This window comes from Oryx dammah, unplaced genomic scaffold (genome assembly GCF_014754425.2).
Source record: "Oryx dammah isolate SB20612 unplaced genomic scaffold, SCBI_Odam_1.1 HiC_scaffold_29, whole genome shotgun sequence".
Classification (NCBI taxonomy): domain Eukaryota; kingdom Metazoa; phylum Chordata; class Mammalia; order Artiodactyla; family Bovidae; genus Oryx; species Oryx dammah.
The window spans coordinates 33654949-33660948 of record NW_024070213.1 but is presented as its reverse complement, the minus strand read 5'-3'; the positions used below and the strand labels follow the sequence as shown (position 1 = coordinate 33660948).

The 6000-nt window shown below is 36.5% G+C and overlaps 1 protein-coding gene across 1 annotated transcript in view; it reads left to right on the top strand.

Moving 5' to 3' along the window:
- BCAT1 (branched chain amino acid transaminase 1) overlaps positions 1-6000 on the top strand; it is an 82796-nt gene that overhangs the window by 14830 nt on the left and 61966 nt on the right. The gene's annotated exons all lie outside the window — the stretch shown is intronic.

Sequence of the window (6000 nt, the reverse complement as noted above, 5' to 3'; positions counted from 1 at the left end):
ATTTCTCCTATATGTTTAAAGGTTAATACTTATTTCTCCTATATGTTAGTTATATTCATTATAAGGGCAGGGAATATGGAGATTTAGCAGCAAACATCAGCCCAACAAATGAAAATCCTTTCACCAATGCTCCCCTTAAGATCTATTTAGTCTTAAGATAGTGATAAAGTTACATTTTTACATAGCAAGGACACAGTGATTTATAACAAAGTACAGTGATCTATTACAAAAGAGAAATTTCATTAACTCAAAAAGTCTAGTATTGCTAACCTTAAAAACTACTATATTTCCTTTTTTATATTCCAAATACATTGATTAATATATTCCCAGGTGCCTAAGGATATGGAGGCCTGGCGGCAATCATTGACTCAACAATGAGAAAAGCCCTATGCTAATTATGACTCTCAAAATACTCCAAAACTCTCTGTGCTGTTTATGGTTGAGAGGTGGTAAACAATCATGTGCCTAGTGGCAGGAGTATAGATAATCCTGTCACACAAGCTAGTCTGTCAGCAGAGAGGTTTGACCTGAAACACCCTTGTCACACCCAGGGCAGGGAATTAGCAGCAATTATTGGCACAACAAGTGAAAAACCCTTCACCAATATAATTCCTAACCAACCCACTATACTGACAATTTCCCAAAAGAATTTGCCTTTAGTAAGTCTAAAACATCTCATGCCTCTCAGGTTGGGAGGCTGTAAACAATCACATGTGGCCAGACGAACCTATACAGGCGGGCTAGATAACCTTCAGAAGAGTCCGTAAGCTGAAACACTCTTGTCATGCCCAGGAATTTTTATTGACTTGGAGCTGCAAGTTAACTCCTTCTCTGAGAGAAACGGTGATGGGGGGGAGCCCCCGTAAAGTCAGAGGTGTAGGTGAGAGCATAAAACAGACTCTGGTTTTGGGATAGATGCTCCAGAACAAGGTGTTCCCTGAGGCTTGATCACACCTTTGCCAAGCCTCCTTCCATATGACCTTTGCCATGGGCGGAGTTCCTCATGATGGCCCCGGCACATGATATTACAAATTTATGAATGAGTAAAGAGTCAAAGTGCAGGATTTCCCTGGTAGCCCAGTGGTTAAGACTCCATATTTCCACTGCAGTGGGCACAGGTTTGATCCCTGGTCAGTGAACTGAGTCCTGCTTGCTGGAGCCATTAAAAAAAAAAAAAAAAAATCCCTGAAGTACATTTTAAAATGAAAAAAAAAAAAAAAATAATTATTCCAAGTACAAGATAGGATTTTTGATGTGTCAGTTTGGCTATTGTAAACTGAGGTCCCTAGAATTCCATTTTTTGTTTCCCTTTGGTTTTGGACTGCAAGGACATTCTCTTGTGAACCTTGGAGGACTTTGGGAGGCAGTAGTCATTTTGTGGTGTGCACACACCTTCTTCTAGTCATTCAGTCACACACTAATCTAGGTACATTTGAAGGAATTTTGCAGATGTGGTTAAAGTCCCTGATTGGTTGATTTGAAGTTATCCAGAGGGAGATTACTGTGGGTGAGCCTGACCTCAAGACATCTGTGTAGGTCTGGCTGCTCACATGCACTCACTCTCCTGCTCTGTCTCCTTTCCTGAGTCAGTTGGGGATGGGCTGCAGCTCACATCTCCTGGTCCAGCCTGCTTGTGACCTTCTGTTTCTCAGTACTTATCCTACAGATTTTGGACTTTGTTTAGCCAGCCTCCACAGATGCTTTGGGCAATTTCTTCTAATAAATCTGTAAATGTTATATATATTTCTCCTGGTTCTGTTTCTTCTTAGTTGAACCTTGACTGAGACCATTGGATTTTAAGAAATGAACAGAGTATAAAAACTTCACTGATGGTGTTTCAGATTCTGCAGTGCAGCTAAGCTGTAAGGGACCAGCAGTTGTCAAGTTTTAGAGGAGTATCAGAGATTAATAGCCATGATTATCTGAAAAAGTTATCACAAGTACTTTCTTCCTCAACCATATATCTATATGAGACTGGATTTTCTTTGTGTACCTCAGCCAAAATTTCTTATTGCAAGAGACTGAATACAGAAGTGGATATGAGAATCCAGCTGTCTTTTGTTAAGCCAAACGTTAAAGATTTGCAATAATGTAAAACAGGGCCACAGTTAATATTAATCCTCTTGGAAAATATAGATAATGTGAATGGAAATATTTTAACATCATAGTCTATTATTGTTAATAAATACAATTTCTCACTATGGCTATGGTAAATATTGATTGAATACTTTCTAAGTAAAAGCTCTTTGAGACCTTTATAATTTTTAAGAGTGTGAAGGCACCTGACACCAAAAAACTTTGAGAAATACTACTTGAGGGTATATCTAGGGATGTGCTGATGGTATTGAACATACCTTCAATTTTATGAGAAAGGGGAAACTTTTCCATGGTGATTTTACCAGTTTTTATCCTCACTAGTCCTGAATTAGCAAATATGTTCAATCACAACTCATCACCTTTGCCAGTTCTTACAGCCTGACTTTGAATTTTTAGCTTATTAATAAGCTGACATGTTATTGTGATATTAATTGCCACTTCTGAAGAGGTTGAACACATTTTCAAATGTTTGTCAATTGGATTTCATTTTCTTTGAGGTGTCTACTTGTTTCCATCTTTGCTCACTCTATTGTGTTGTTTTTTTGATTTGTAGAAGTACTTTATATATTTTGAATATAGGTCTTATGTCATTTATATGTGTTTTAAATATCTTCTTCCACACTCTGACTTTTTATTCTCCCCATAAGTTTCTGATGACAAGAAAGAAATTTCACTTTTTGGGGGGAGGTGGGGGGCTATGCCATGCAATTTGTGGATTATTAGTTTCCCGATCAGGGATTGAACCCAGGCCAAGGCAGTGAAACCCCAGAATTCTAACCACTAGACCACCAGGGAACTCCACATTTCAATTTTTAAAAGTTGAATTTATCAGTCTTTGCTTTAAGTTTGGTTTTGTGTCTTGTTTAAAGAGTCTTTTTCTACTCCTAGATTATGAAGACATCTTCCTGTATTATTGATTTTGTCCGTCACAGTTAGGTCTTTAATTTCAGAAGTTGATTTTTGTATGAAGTAGGGGTCCAGTTTTTCTTTCTGTTTGTCTGTTCTGTTTTCCTGCTGCTGGTGCTGCTAAGTCGCTTCAGTCGTGTCCGACTCTGTGCGACCCCATAGACGGCAGCCCACCAGGCTCCCCCATCACTGGGATTCTCCAGGCAAGAATACTGGAGTGGGTTGCCATTTCCATCTCCAATGCATGAAAGTGAAGTCGCTCAGTCATGTCTGACTCTGTTTTCCTACAGATACTCGATCGTCCCAGCACCATTAAAGAAGGCTTTTTTCCTTCTGATACATCATAGCACATCTTAGCACATACATGAGGTTCTGCTTCTAGATCTCTATTTGCCTTCCGTTGTCTTGTCTATCTGGAGCTCTCTTTTGTTTCATTGTTTTGCTTGTCCATCTGGGCAAAAGCCACACTGTCTTTATCTCCAAATCACTATATGGAGTCTTTTTTTTTTTTTTTAATAAGGAGTCTTGAGGTCTCCTAGGACAAGTCCTTCTGTTTCACTCGTCAAAAGTGCCTTAGATATTTCTTGTTCTTTTGCTTTTTCTTATAGCTTAGATTCAGTTTATCATGTCAGTCAAACTTTTGTGATTCAGTTTGTTGCAAGAAAAATAAATGCCCTGACATGATTTTCATTTGGATTGCATTACATTTTATGAGTCAGTTGTGGGAGAATTGGCATCTTTTTATTTTATTTTTTTAATCCTAAAGCATTTTATTTTTTTAAACTTTTGGTTTTGATTAGAGTATAGTCAATTAACCAATATTGAGATAGTTTCAAGTGGGCAACTGAGGACTCAGCCATGTATATACATGTATCCATTCTCCCTCAAACTCTCCTCCCATTCAGGTTGCCACATAACACTGAGCGGAGTTCCCTGCACTGTTCATTAGTGGTAAAGAACCCTCCTGCCAATGCAGGAGACATAAGAGATGCAGGTTTGATCCCTGCGTCGGAAAGATCCTCTGGAGTTATTTCATGACCCTTGCTTTACTTTATTGGTAGTGCAATATTGATTTAAAGTATTCGTAGTTACAGCAGGCAATGTGTGATGGCCTCAATCTGAAAGAAAAGCATTAAATTTTATCACTTTAATAGATAAACAACAAGGACCTACTATAGCACAGGAAACTATTCAATATCTTGTAATAACCTATAATGGAAAAGAGTCTGAAAAAGGATATGTATATATGTATATATATATATAAACTGAATCACTTAGCTGCATACCTGATGCTGAAACTAATGCATTGTAAATCGGCTATACTTTTTTAAAAGTTGCCATTTTAAATATAATATTTGTTGCAAATTTATTGAAGAAAGCCTTTATCACTTAAATAAGATTCTATTTTTCCTTAGTTATTGAGGAAACTTTTTTAAAAAATCATAAATAAATGTTGGTTTTATCAGGTGCATTTATTACATCAGTGGGATGATATATAGTTTTTTTTCACATAAACTATTAATATAGTGAATTTCATATATTTTCTAATGTTAAACCATTGACTATTCTTGGGATAAATCCAGCTTAGACTGTTATCCTTTGTATATTTTGCATCTTCATTATTCAATGGCATTATCATATAATCTTTATGTAAATTTGAACCTATATCAAATGTGTACAATTTTTAAACTGAAATAAGTTGAACCGTATAAAGTTACTTACCTTCTTTATTTCCAGCAGTGCTTCTTGTCAGAAAGTTTGTTTTGTTACATATTTAGCAATATAACCTCACTGGCTTCATTTTTAAAAGTGTTTATATGACATTGCTTTTTATGCTTTTTTGTTTCAGATGTTATCAACTGAATTAATCTGACAACCATATCTTTTAACCAAAGCTCTAGTCTTATTACAGTTAATAAATTAACCACATATTTGCACTTCAGCAAAACATCTCTTGTGCTTTTTTTGGTTGTGCTCCAGAATTTGTATTTCTTTTCTCTTGTAAGCTTTGAGGCTGTAAGCATCTGAAGGCCCTATTTTTCATTCTCATTCAGCTTAGCATATTTTCTAATTTCCAGTCTTTTTCTTCTTTAACTCACTCTTTAATATTAAGTAATGGATTTCTTTTTTTCCAAAATGTGTATATCTTATGGTTATATTTTTGCTTTTGATATCTAGCTTATCTTAAACATGTGAAAAGAACATGCCTTCTGCAGGTAGTATGTGCAGGGCTCTGTGTCCACTAGGTTAGTTTGTTCTTTCTGTTGTTGAAATCATCCATATTTTTACTTTGTTTTAACCTGTTTGTTATATCAATCACTTAGAGAACCTGTGGTAGAAATTTCCCCTTTTTAAAAAAAAATTCTATTGAAGTATAGTTGATTTACAATGTGGTGTCAGCTTTTGGTCTACAACAACATGATTCAGCTATACATATACATAGATTCATCCTTTTAAGATTCTTTTCTCAAACAGTTTATCACACAAAAAAATTCCCATTAAAATGTTCGATTTTTCCTCTTTTCTATGTATTTCTCAATATGCACTAACTTCAAAGTCTTCATATCCCTCCTCAGCATTTTGTTTGTGGCCTCACCCTAAGAAGGTGGCGTTACCCTAGCAAGAGTCTTGAGCTGCTTGGTTTCTGTGATTTGGGAGGCTGAACCACCTCCAGTCACATAGATATCCACTCTCCAGAGTTCATAGGAGCCAGATAAAATGAAAAGATACAGGGTATTTTGGGATGGATTGGGGGCAGGGTACTATGGAGTCTTTGATTCCATTTCTGTTTTGTGGGCAGTCAGTCCACACTGTGTAGACGTGTGTGTTATTTAACCATCCAGCTCCTGTAGTACAAAGCATAACTCTGAATTCCCTCCAGATCTTGGTGATAAAGGGACTTCTTTTTATCCCAGGGACTAAAACCAGTCTGTCTGGCTTTTCTAGATTTAGGGTCTGTGTCAATAGCTTTATATAGTGAAGGTGATGAAGAGCCAT